Raw genomic sequence first — 14,483 nt, 5'->3', positions numbered from 1 at the left:
AGACCAATTTGGCTGGCTACTTCTTGGACCAATTTGGCCTAATGCCATGAGCTTTGTTTCTGTCTCACCACTTCTTCGATTGCGCTCGCAATTACTTTCGGTCTCTATTTTTCACGTTTCACGTTCGGTCTCTGTCTGTTTTCATCTCAACTCAAAAAAAAAAAAAATATATATATATATATATATATATATATATATATATATATATATATATATATATATATATATATATATATATATACAGTGGAACCTTGACTTACGAGTGCCCCAACTTACGAGTTTTTCGAGATACGAGCCGTCGCTCGGGCGGTTTATTGCTTTGAGATGCGAGCCGAGATCTGAGTTACGAGCTTTCGCCACCCGGTCACGTGGTTATCTTGCCGTGCAAGTACAGTATCTCTGTCGTATAGCGCTGCATTTTTGTTTTCGCATGTTGGTTATTTTGAGTTTACGCCACCAGGTGGGTTCTGGTCACGTGGTTATCTTGCCGTGCAAGTACAGTATCTCTGTCGTATAGCGCTGCATTTTTGTTTTCGCATGTTGGTTATTTTGAGTTTATGCCACCAGGTGGGTTCTGGTCACGTGGTTATCTTGCCGTGCAAGTACAGTATCTCTGTCGTATAGCGCTGCATTTTTGTTTTCGCATGTTGGTTATTTTGAGTTTACGCCACCAGGTGGGTTCTGGTCACGTGGTTATCTTGCCGTGCAAGTACAGTATCTCTGCCGTCAACTTGTTCAGAGTGCCGGCGATAGCTCGCCTTCTCTTTGTGGAAAACACGGTACTGAGAAGAAGAAGAGGATGATGTGCTTGGATATAAAACACGCAATCGTCGAAAAACATGAGCGAGGTGTACGTGTTGTCGACTTGGTGAGGCGGATGTGAAGGCAGCTGAAGATTTTATTATAACTTTTGCCGAACTGATAGAAGCCGAACGATACATCCCCCAGCAAATCTTCAACTGTGACGAGACAGGGCTCTTCTGGAAAAAGATGCCGAGGAGGACGTATATAACGGCAGAGGAGAAGAGCATGCCAGGCCACAACTTGTTCAGAGTGCCGGCGATAGCTCGCCTTCTCTTTGTGGAAAACACGGTGAGATCCTTAACATCCAACAACTAATGGGACGCAAATGGGGCGCCCAGTTTAGCGGTACACACATTGATGAATCACCCTGCCTGTGATTCACCCATGACAGGTTATAGCTGGGTCGGGATTCAAACCCAGGCTGGACAGTTTAGACTTTAGAGTCAAGTGTGCGTACCTCCAGTCCAGGCCATCCTGCCAACTTGTATGCTGCATACAGGTGAAATATAAAGCGCGAGATATTTTTATATATACTGTATATTTAAAAAAAAATTGGTGTGGTTTTTGGCGGGCTGGAACGGATTAATAGCATTTCAATGCATTTTAATGGGGAAATTTGATTTGAGAAACGAGCAATTTGAGTTACGAGCTCGGTCACAGAACGAATTAAACTCGTAAGTCAAGGTTCCACTGTATATATATATATATATATATATATATATATATATATATATATATATATATATATATATATATATATATTGTTGCGGATATGGGATTTGGCCTCCATATCCGCTTGTAAATATTCCCCTATTTCCCCAATACTCCCCAACTATCCCCAATCCCCCATTCCCTAGTCCCATTGTCTGTAAACAACACTCTGTAGAACCGACCTTCCCCTTTTTCCCCCATTAAATGTCGTACCCAGGTCCACCGCATCTCACATAGACAACTTTCGGACATCTTGCTAGTTATTCTTAGTCTATGTCAGTTAAGGACTCGTTTCCATTAATTCTGACTCTTCGTTGCACCAGAATGTGATTGTATGGCACCAGTAGTGAGTTTAGGACCTCCCCATACCTCCTCCCATCTTCCCCATGAAACAACAACAACAACAACAACAACAACTACAACAACAACTACAACAACAGAGGGGGGCGGCGCGGCGCGGGGAGTGTGCGTCCTCACTCCGGCTTGGTTAGCCGCCATTGCCCATGCGCTCCACGGGGTTACCACGAAGGGGCTGGCTGTCAGCTCCTCGTCAGGGGCGGAGCCCGGTAACCCCCCGCAGCCAGTAAGAAGGGCGGACTGATTCCATCTGGGGCGGAGCTAACTAGCCGAGGGCGTGTCACTCCCCGCCGGATATGCGCAGCCACTTACCGGACGTGAGGTCAGATGCGCCCCCCAGCTTGGAAAGACAAGTCGCGACCTCCGAGCGCTGAGCGACCTCCCCGCATCTTTGGACCGGACCGGGTCGATTTTGCCCCTGAGCCAAGGTGCACCTTGAGCCATCGACTACCCGCCTTCCTTGCCATCAATCCCCGTGTGAGTCAGTTTTGTCCTGTTTATCTGTCGTCTGTCGGGGCTACTATAAGACCGTAATTAAGTGCCTATCTTTCTATGCTGTCCCTCTCATCCCTGTAATCTAACCTTCCGCAATATTATAACCTCCTCCGGAGGTCTTGAGAACCGTACCCCTGGTGTCGTGTCATTTTAAACCCAGCCGTTGTGTCCTTTCCTCAATTGATTTAGCGTAGCGCGACTCGGCCAAGGTTCGAGTATAATCGGGTAACTTGTGCGAACACGGCGGCCATTCCGCTCGGCCCACCATAACATCAAAGTCGTGTCCGTAACAATATATATATATATATATATATATATATATATATATATATATATATTGTTACAGACGCGGCTTTAGATGTTATATTGACCGAGCGGTGGTGTATTTAACCGCGTCCGAACAGTTACTCCCCGATTAGAACCCGATTTCACCCGACGTTGACCAGATCGCCCCACAGATATTCAATCGGGAAACCTCTAAAGCGACCGAAAGAGAATGAAAAAGAAGAAGAAGAATAATACGGAGGAAGAACAGATTTATTATACACACACAAGCAATGGATGGAAGAAGCAGTAACACAGCGAATCGTTAACTTACACTATTCATTTTTACTTAACCCCAAGACAACGAGCAGGACAGGACGTTCACACTTACACAGGGGATATTGCAGGCAGGTAGGGCTTGAGGTGGATTGCTTGAGAGGGAGGCAAAGTCGGGAGGCAGCAGCTCGCAATTCCTCGCGGTTTTGGTGGGAAAACCCTCCGTCGCTATCCGCTGCGGTAGACGTCACTCGCTGGTTCGGCACACCTGCTCCTCTTCTTGTGGTGGAGCCGTCTCCCTCCTTTCAGCGCGTCTCTCCAAAGCTGGTTTCCTTGCCGAGTACCTCTCCTCTTTGGCTTGGAGCGTTTCGCATCTCACCGCTCCTCTTGGTGCAGCCTCTTTGCTCATCTCCCAGGTCATCTCATAAAGCAGACCCTTACAGTCGCTTTTATCACCTCGGGCGGAATTAAGCCGCCGGCTCCGAGGGCACGCCTACCGGGTCGCTCACCGCGGTGCTGATTGGCTGTTAGGGCTGGTTCACTCCTTCCCTCTTATGACGAGGTGGAGACACGCCTTTCGTCTCCGACTCAAAGCACATGGGCAATGGCGGCCTGCGGGATTGAAAACAACTCCCCTTTTTAAAAGGAACTTTGGAGAGCGGAGATGTTTGGGGAAATTGGAAGGGCCTACGCTTATTTTGTTTGATACAATGCAAAGTCAATCTAGTGGGAAACACATATTTAGCCTACATGGAATAAGGAAATACACTATTTAAAAGATATATCGTGACCTGCGTGTAAGTTTCATGGAATTAACTAGGAGGCCGACTGCGACCATTATTTACATTAACAGGGTGTTACCGTACTTTTGTAACGTTCACATTGTAACGTTTCCACATTCGTTACACTGCACCCTCCTTTCTTCAGGCCCGTTCTCGGGCCTACTAAACTTTAACTTAGTGTGACACGTAGGTGTAATTCCCTCTCCAATTAACCTGACCCTGAGTGTGACAATCTTAAAACACAAATAAGTATGTCCCCCTATTGCATTGCACCCTGTCTAACAGACTCAAGCCCACAGCTAACCGAATTACGGAATTATTCTCAAACTATACATTTACGGTGGGGAGCATTATTTACAATGACGTGATTTCTTATTTACAACGCAACCCAGGACCTGTGTGTTTTTTTTTTGTTTTTTTTCTTTCTTAGGGAACAAGAAAAAGAAATTCCTGTTGGGAGGGAGGAGACAGCACGCATTGCATCGATGCACCAGTACCAATACCACCAAAGCACCCAAGCACCACCCGGTGCGCAGTCACCATGGTTCATAATAAACACAACAAAACAACTGGTGGTGGTCTTCTCTTTCTCTGCTGGGCCGATGTTCTTCCCGACGTCTTCTGGCTTCATGCGGCCTAGTTGGAAATAATAAAAAGCACAACTTGTGTCCATTTTTATTTAGGGCCTCAGGGGCCAACTAAGGGTGGTCCACCTGTTTGGCATAGGTGCCACCTTACCGAGGTCCGCAAGCAAGATTCCCTGGCCACTATGGCCGGTCTCCAACAGAGGTGCCCTGCCCCAGAACCTGGGGTCCATCAAGTGGTACTTGGCCGCAGAACAGCGGTCCATACAGTGGTACATCAACGCAATGCATGCTGGTTCTGGGAATCTCGGGCGCACAATGGCCACCTCACGCACGCTCCCATCGGCACCCAATGGCGCACAGGTCATGTGGGAGACAAAAGAAAGACAATTGAGCGAGGGGTAAGGTCACAAGGGTACACGTCAATAAGGCAATGCAAGGTGAAATGCGTACGGAGGGCGAAGTGAGAAAGCTCGTCCCTACCGTACGTCACCCCCCTGTCACCTACCCTACCCTTGCCCTTACCCCATATGTACAAAAATCTACACATTTACAAATTCGTCACTACTGTCACGTCTTCCCCTATACCAAATTCGTCTCCACAATCCCTCTACTTCAAAATTTGCCATCACCAATTCATCATCAATCCTCATAAGGAGGGAGAGATGGAATTACGCACAATGTCACACCCACGTCATGATGCGTCTCACAATCCAAACATTTGCATCATAAAAAATAATCAAAACATGGCATGGTGTGGAGTACCTGTCACCTCAGGTGAGTGGATGCAGATGGTGCGAGGAGATCCTTCATCCTAACTATCCTCGAAATGACGTTAACACACTTTACACTACCCGGGGTCTCTCCCTGCCAATCCATTGGCCAACTTACACTATGGGTTCTAAAAACCAATTCCCATTGACCAAACTGTGGTGCTTCTCAATTTGGGGTCTCACTCCCCCGATTCATCTCCCGGTGCTCTCGCACAATTTCTGGGCTGCGACGTCTAGCTCTCCCAACAGGTCTACCCACCTGCACACCTCCACCACTGCAGTTGCCTCCGAGCTTACCTGCTCCTTACCCTAACCTAACTACCTGGGGAAGGCCCTCTGGCGCTCTCCCCACTCGGTGCCCTCTCTGGCACTGGGCTACCCGGGTCCGTCCTCCGGATCCTCGGGCCCCACTGACACTAACGGCTCCCAGAGCCCACCTGCGGCCTCACCTGGCCGACATCCTTACAGTGGTGGAGCGCCCAAACAACTACACACACTAACAGGCTACACGCCCAGCCATTTCCACAACACTAATGCACCCATCCAAATACCATTCTGTCACCCGCACCACAGATGCCAATATCCAACCACAATTTACCTGTACCCTCTACCTAACACTTACACTACCCGCCCCGGGTATCCGTGATGGGGGTCCACTCTTCCCCCATTCACACCTTCGCACCATCCACTCCACTCCACAATTTCCACCATTCTCACTCCACGACCATCCATTCCAATACTCCAGATATTCCACACTACCATTTATTCCACACAGCCACATACACCTGTTGTTGCACACCTGTGCCCTCACACCTGGTGCCACCTGCACCCTCCTTTCTTCCTGGACCATTTGGTCAACACAACACGCAATCACCACTACTCCCTCATACACTGCTCCACACACCTGTTCAGTTGCACACCTGTGCAATCACACCTGTTCCATTCTCACCTGTTCAATTCTCACACACACGGCATCATCTCCGCTAACTACTCCCCTCTGAAACTTGCGCTTCCCAGTCGTCCCTTTAAACTATTGCGCTCCCACGTCATTATAATCCACACTAATCTACCTGCGTCCCCACTACAGGTATCAGTCACTAACTAAACTTAACGTTACCTAATGTCATCTTCGCTAGATCCCTATCAATATAACCAAACCCTCCCTGGCTCGGTTGTCATAGCCACCCCATAAACTATTGCGCATTTGCCCCCACCTGAGGGATGGTGGATTTGCCATCCCACCACATCGGGGGTCTCTTTATCAATTTTGCTCGTCCAAATTCCAACCAATTCAAAAATTTTCCATTTACTGCCAATTCTACCCACTATTACAAATTTCGTATCAAATCACTACCATCATCATCCGTCTACTTATTACATCCTCTCGGTGCGCCAATTCACGTCTACAGCCCGGCTTCGTACAGCCGAGCAATGAACGCGGATTCTTTTGTGCCGGCGGCTGGATGCGTCCCGCATTCGGGGCAGGGGCGGGGGCTTACCCGAGCCGAGATCCCACGCACCACCTCGGCGTGGAGCCATCCAATGTCCCGATCTCGACCTGCCGGCACGTCTCAACAAAACGTGGTCGCCATGACGACCCTTCCTATCCAGCTGCCCGCTCCGCCTAGTGGAGCCCGGACGCGGCCGTTCCAAGCGAGGCACAGCGTGGATCGCGTACGGCGGTTCTTTCGAAACCGCCGTGGTTCGGATCCCCGCTGGTCCTCGCGGCACGCGAAGCTGCCCGACGCGCACCGAGGGCCCGATTCGGCTATAAGTCGTTCTAACCTTTAACCCGGTTACCGTCGATGCTTCACCTGGACGCTTACATGCATACGCTACCCCTTTCTTGCTCATACATGCAGCCGTTTCCATGCTTCTCGTCGTACCTCTTCTTACACACCTCGGTACACTCATTCCGCTCACCGACTTGGTCACACACCTGACCACCAAACACCTTGGCACACATTCGTCGCTCGCACACCTCACCAACACACCTCTTCGCGCCCCTTCCTCGGTCACCTCCTTTGTGACAATCACAGGTGTGCTCTCACCCGCACACCCAACCACGTGCCTCACTACCAATTCCAGCGTGCATTCCCACTCACGCTCTACCATTCCAGGTGTGCATCCTTCCATTCCAGGTGTACATCCTCGCTCACCTGCCACAACCAACTCACGCTCCGTGTCACTCTCACTACTCTCACCTCCACTCTCGGTCGCGCACTCACCCTTACTCTCGACAGCGCACTCTTTCCTCATGCACCTGTCCGTTACACACCTTTCTCGCGCACACTCTTCCGCACATTGTCCCGTTACACCCTCTGTAACACTCACCACAGGCATGCATTCTCCCTTACTCTTGACAGCATGCGCTTTCCCCATGCACCCGTCCGTTACACACCTTTCTCGCGCATCCTCTTGCGCACACTTTTCCGTTACTTCCTCCGTAACACTCACCACACCGCGCTTCCCTGTGCTCCCTCGCACACGCGCTTCGACCAACTCACTCTTGACGGCACACTCACTCCTCAGCGTGCACTTTTTCCTCACACACCCCATGGTCGGACATTCTCGCACACCTCTTTTTTCGCACACCTGACCTGTCGCACACTTCACCAACGGCCTCTCACGAACACCCGGATCCAAAGCAACCCCCAAGCCGACTGAAGCTTTCCTCACATCATATACATTGCCACTCACCTCCGTACCTCGTCTCCGCACCTCCTTTGCCACCTGCAAACTCTTTATTCGGTTAGTGAGCATCACATCATGAGTTAAGCACCGACCTTGCACCAATTCCATTACCTCCTCCTGGATTTCTCTCTTAGTTTCTGTCCGTCTCTTCTTAATTTCACTCACCTCTTCTTCCACTTCCTCTAATTTTTGTTTAACCTCTTTTATTTCTCGGTGCGTCTCCTCAAGTTCGTCCTCTAAGGCTACCGTGACCGTCTCTATGTGCTTCCTCACCTGCCGGTCCTTTGTCTCCATTATCTCTGTCACCTCGTCCACCCTCATTGTCAGTTCCTCACGTACCATCTGACATTGCCTCTGTGTCGCTATCAAGTCATTTTTAATTTCTTTTTGTGTCGCCTTTAACCCTCCGAGTACTGCAGTGTTCCTTTGAACCTGCTCCACTAACTTCGTTTGTCCCTCTGTCAGCTGTTCCACCTCCTCCGTCAGATCTTCTATTCCCCCTTGTAACTTTGCCGTATTATTTCTCACCTCTTTCTCCATACGCTTCTCACCTCGCTTTACCTCCTCGCGTAGCCCCGAAACCTCCTCACTTACCCCTCGTCGTATTTCCTCCATCTCTTTTGTAGATGCCACCCTCATCTGTCCCAATTCATCCCTCTGAGCATCCAGTTTGGTTTCTACCCCGATTTTCACCTCCTCTATCTGCTCTCCCATTTGTTTAATTTCTCGGGCGGATTGCTCCCCTATCTCCCGCAATTTGCCTTCCATCCTATTTTCTAACCCCATTAACCCATTTTTCACCTCTTTTATCCCATTGTCTAACCCCTCAAATTTCTTTTCTAATCCCTCACCGGTACCCCTCGCTTCGTCCCTCATTACCCCCATTTGCCCCATAATTCTGCTTTCCATTTTTTCACTATCAGCCCTCCTTTGCTCACTCTGCAGGTTGAGGGACGCCTGCATTTGTACTATACTGTCGTTTTTTTCTGCATTTCCACCATGAATTGGGCCATGATGAAGGCTTGCATTTGGGCCGCGCTCATTGGTTCCGCGACCGTGGCCCCCTCAACCACGTGCGCGAGGGCGCCATTCTGTGCGTCTGAAACCTCCGCAACCACATTGCTATTTTTCTCCTCCTCCCTTTCCTCCACATACATTTCCCCGAGGTCCTGGGTCGATTCCACCCTGTCTATCTCTCCCACCGACATCCGATCGCCTTGATTGTCCATGGCGCGATCTCAAAATTCGGGTTTTATAAAACAAAATAAATTTCGGCAGCTTGTAATTTTGAGCGCGTTAAGCGCGCTTCGGGTCCGATTTCGGGTCCGATCTCCCTCCTCGACACCAATTGTTACTTTAATAGTACAATTGGTGTTCCAAAATTTGGGCCTAACAAATTTAGTCCCAGGTCCGAATCCAACTCCTCGACACCAAATGTTACAGACGCGGCTTTAGATGTTATATTGACCGAGCGGTGGTGTATTTAACCGCGTCTGAACAGTTACTCCCCGATTAGAACCCGATTCCACCCGACGTTGACCAGATCGCCCCACAGATATTCAATCGGGAAACCTCTAAAGCGACCGAAAGAGAATGAAAAAGAAGAAGAAGAATAATACGGAGGAAGAACAGATTTATTATACACACACAAGCAATGGATGGAAGAAGCAGTAACACAGCGAATCGTTAACTTACACTATTCATTTTTACTTAACCCCAAGACAACGAGCAGGACAGGACGTTCACACTTACACAGGGGATATTGCAGGCAGGTAGGGCTTGAGGTGGATTGCTTGAGAGGGAGGCAAAGTCGGGAGGCAGCAGCTCGCAATTCCTCGCGGTTTTGGCGGGAAAACCCTCCGTCGCTATCCGCTGCGGTAGACGTCACTCGCTGGTTCGGCACACCTGCTCCTCTTCTTGTGGTGGAGCTGTCTCCCTCCTTTCAGCGCGTCTCTCCAAAGCTGGTTTCCTTGCCGAGTACCTCTCCTCTTTGGCTTGGAGCATTTCGCATCTCACCGCTCCTCTTGGTGCAGCCTCTTTGCTCATCTCCCAGGTCATCTCATAAAGCAGTCCCTTACAGTCGCTTTTATCACCTCGGGCGGAATTAAGCCGCCGGCTCCGAGGGCACGCCTACCGGGTCGCTCACCGCGGTGCTGATTGGCTGTTAGGGCTGGTTCACTCCTTCCCTCTTATGACGAGGTGGAGACACGCCGTTCTTCTCCGACTCAAAGCACATGGGCAATGGCGGCCTGCGGGATTGAAAACAACTCCCCTTTTTAAAAGGAACTTTGGAGAGCGGAGATGTTTGGGGAAATTGGAAGGGCCTACGCTTATTTTGTTTGATACAATGCAAAGTCAATCTAGTGGGAAACACATATTTAGCCTACATGGAATAAGGAAATACACTATTTAAAAGATATATCGTGACCTGCGTGTAAGTTTCATGGAATTAACTAGGAGGCCGACTGCGACCATTATTTACATTAACAGGGTGTTACCGTACTTTTGTAACGTTCACATTGTAACGTTTCCACATTCGTTACAATATATATATATATATATATATATATTACCTTCTCTGTTCTTATCCGTTGTTCGTTCTTATTTGTTCGTTCGTTCTTCGACCACGTTGTTCGTGATCACATGTTCACGTCGTTAAAAAATGTTTCAACTGTCCCCTAAAGAACTGTATTCTGTCATATACTATAACACCTTTTTCTTCTTCTTCTATAAAAGGATGCTTTCGACGTGCTCACCAAATCTATTCATTCCAAAAAAAAATTCCGGCTCTTACAGTTACAGTGCCTCTTTCATACATTCCCTAAACTCTCCAGAACTCCACCCATCCTTCAGCGTCCTCAAACGTATTTTTGACTCGAAGGTCTCAAGAAACTCATTTTGCAAGAAATTTTCGTTTCCCATTAATCGTACATTTTTCAAAATCCAATCTCACCCCTCCCCTCCAAATCTTCCCCATCACCCCTTCCCTCCAAAAATTCCCCATCACCCCTTCCCTCAAAAACTTCCCCATCACCCCTCCCCTTCAAAACTTGCCCATCACCCCTCCCCTCCAAATCCACCCCCCTTGCCCCTCCCCTCCAAATCTTCCCCATCACCCATCCCTTTCAAATCTTCCCCCTTGCCACTTCCCTCCTAAACTCCCCCCACACCCCTCCCCTCTGAGACTCTCCCTCACTCCTCCCCTGCTAGACTCCCCTCTCACCCCTCCTCCTCAAAGCGTCCTCCCTGCTTCTTCCCCCTTCCAACTTTCACCTTCATCTCCCTCAACCTTCTGCCTCACTCTTCCCCCTCAAATAACACCTCACTGCGCCTCACCCAATCACCACCAAACCTTTTGTCTGCCCCATTCTTCCCTTTCTCCAAGCTATTCTGAAATCTCTGACACACCTTCAACAGCTCTCCCTACCTCTTCCTTCCACATCTTACCCTACCGCTCCCCCTCCCCTGTTCTGTATCCGATGCTCCCCCTTCCTCTTCTTTAACAGTATGGACCTCAAACATCCGGGGCCTTCGCTCAAACTTGACTGATCTCTCCATACAGGTTGCTTCTGACAAACCAGACGTGATCTGCTTAACAGAAACTTTCCTCCTTCATGATGTCTCTGATTCCTTGGTATCTCTCCCAGGTAACTCCCTCCTCCGGTATGATAGACCTGAGCCTCGTCCTGGAGGGGGGGGGGGGGGGGGGGGTTGCTATCTTTATAAAAAACTCTCTTCCTCACTCGACCTGCACTGCCCTCTCTCCACCTCACCCCCAGGAATACCTTTGGCTATGGCTTTCCCTTCGCTCCCATCTTTTGTTCATATGTGTGTTGTGCCGTCCACCAAACAGTGATGACTCCATCTACATCTCGCTGTCTGATAATATGGACCAACTTCTATCTACCCATCCCAACTCTCTTCCTCATATGTGGTGATTTCAATTGTCACCATGCCAGTTGGCTGGGTGTGGGTACCTCTCTCACCAGCCATGGCTCTTCAGCAAACGACTTCTGTGACTCACTGGGACTGACACAATCTGTCAATTTCCAGACCCGGATCTCAGTCAACGGAGCATCTTCTCTTCTGGACTTGGTTATGACTAACTTCCCTGAAAATGTCTGCTGCTCTTCTTCTGCTCCAATCGGCTCATCTGATCATGTGCTTGTTAAAGTGGACATCTCTCTGACCATTCTCAGAGAGCCTCCTCAGCGTCGTCGAGTCTGGCATTTCACTCAGGCCAACTGGCACGGTCTTCAAGCAGCCATCAATCATCTGGAATGGTCTCCCATCTCTACCGCCTCTGACATCAACTCATCCTGGGAATTCTTCCAAAGTAAATTGCTCTCTCTCATGCACAGATTTATCCCATCTCGTCTTCAGTTGTCATACCCTTCCTCCCGTCCATGGTACACGGAATCTTGTGGTGAGGCTATTGCCCAGAAACAACTTGCTTTCGTCTCCTGGAAAGGAAATCTCATTTCCTTTCACAAAGCTCGAAACAAGTGTGTGTCCACCCTCAGGAGAGCCAGGAAACAATATCTCTCCGTTCTCAGGACAGAACTCTCTTATCTGTCTCCCTCTTCCAAATCCTGGTGGCGTCTGGTCAAATCTGTTTCTGGTGTTTGTTCCCCCTCCATCCCCTCCCTCACCTCAAACGGCCACACGGCTGACTCCGCACGTGAAAAAGCTGAATGCCTCAACTCTGTGTTTGCCTCTAAATCCTGTGTCCCAAACCCATCCCTCTCTGTACCCAGTCGTACCCAGCTGCTCCTGGACTCTGTGTCCTTTCCTCCTGACAAGGTGGAAAAGTTTCTGTCAACCCTCGACTCTGATTCTGCAACTGGACCTGACGGCATCAGCCCACGGGTCCTAAAATCCTGTTCTTCCGCTCTTTCACTCCCTCTCTCTGTTCTCTTCACCCTCTCTTTTGCTCAAGGTCATCTGCCATCTGCTTGGAAATCTGCCAACATCACCGCTTTGCACAAAAAAAGATGCAAAAACAGATCCCAGCAACTACAGACCAATCAGCCTTCTCCCAATTATCAGCAAAGTCATGGAATCCATCATTGCTTCAGATATGAAATCTTTCCTCTTCTCCAATGGCTTGATCTCTGATCATCAATTTGGTTTCAGACCTGGTCACTCTACTCTGGACATGCTGCTTCTGCTTTCTCAACAATGGATGGAGGTCCTCAATGCCAAACAAGAAATTAGAGCTGTCTCCCTTGACATATCACGTGCCTTCGATACGGTCTGGCACCCCGCTCTGCTCACCAAACTCTCCTCTTTTGGTATCCATGGAAATCTCGACGCATGGCTGGCGGACTTCCTCTCTAGTCATAGTCAACGTGTGGCCCTGAATGGGTTTCTCTCATCTCCTCTTCCTGTTCAGGCTGGAGTTCCCCAAGGCAGTGTTCTGGGCCCTGCGCTTTTTCTGGTCTTCATCAATGATCTCTCTGACTCTCTTGAAAATCCTCTCTATCTCTTTGCTGATGACTCTACTCTCTGTCGCTCCATTCTTCATCCCTCAGATCGGCAGTCTGCAGGCTCCTCACTCTCTGCAGACCTGGACAAAATCACAGACTGGGCAAACAAGTGGAACATGTCTTTCAATCCTGACAAATCTCACACTCTTACGATGTCTCTCCGAAAAGACCGACTGGACAACCCTCCCATCCACTTTCTGAATAATCCTCTCCAAGGAGTTCTGTCACTCAAGCTTTTGGGTCTCACTATCTGCCATGATCTTTCCTGGGAAAACCACATTTCAAATCTGGCCTCCAAAGCCAGTCGCCGACTGGGCATCCTCCGTCGTGCGAAGTCCTTCCTTGGCACACCTGAGCTCCTCACCACATACAAGGCTTTCATCCGCAGCTCAATGGAATACTGCTCTCCCCTCTGGGGTGGTGCTCCTGCCTCACACCTCGCTCGTCTTCACGCTGTTGAAACCAAAGCATTCAGAATCATTGGAATCTCCCGCGATGAAGCTAACTCCAAGGGCCTCTCACTCACTCACCGCAGGCAGGTTGGTGGTCTTTCCGGCTTCTACCGACTCCTCTCTGGCCTTGCCCCCCCAGCTCTCTCTGGGCTCTGTCCCCCAAATATTCCTACAGGTCGCACAAGATCTGCCTGCAACCCTCTTATGGTTAAACTGCCAAAATCAAGACTTTCTGCTCACCTTCACTCCTTCATTCCTCTTTTCTCCCGCCTCTGGAACAAACTCCCTCACTCTCTTCAATCCCACTCCACCCTCCAGGTCTTTAAAACAGCTGTTCACCACCATCTCTTATCTTCCCCCATCCAAAACCTTGATCTTTTCTATCCCCGCTAATTTCATCCCAATTCCACTTTTTTGAAATACCAACTTCTGTCCTGGAAGTCCTTGGTGTCCTTGTGTTTTATACTTCTCCCACCCCCCCCCCTCCCCCTTCCCACGCCTCCTCCCCCCAATCCCTCTCCCTTCCACAGATCTTCCGATGTCCCTGCTCTCAAATGTTGTGTTTGTGCTTGCCCTTCTCTCCCCATCTTGGCGACCGCTACCCTTATTATATGTTTTGTGTGTCTGTTTGATTTCTTGTGTGATAAATGTTAGCTCTTTCACGAGCCTCGATCTTGTATACAAAAAACAGAGAGAGAAAAAAGCCGGTTTCACGTGTAAGCATCATATGGTTGGTAGTTTATCTTGTTGGGAAACACGTCTGTACCCTTGAAGCAAGGCCCTCTGTCGGCACTCGGCTCGA

The sequence above is a fragment of the Myxine glutinosa genome, chromosome 9 (assembly GCF_964187855.1).
Source record: "Myxine glutinosa chromosome 9, kmMyxGlut1.1, whole genome shotgun sequence".
NCBI lineage: Eukaryota > Metazoa > Chordata > Myxini > Myxiniformes > Myxinidae > Myxine > Myxine glutinosa.
This window is presented reverse-complemented; position numbering follows the sequence as displayed.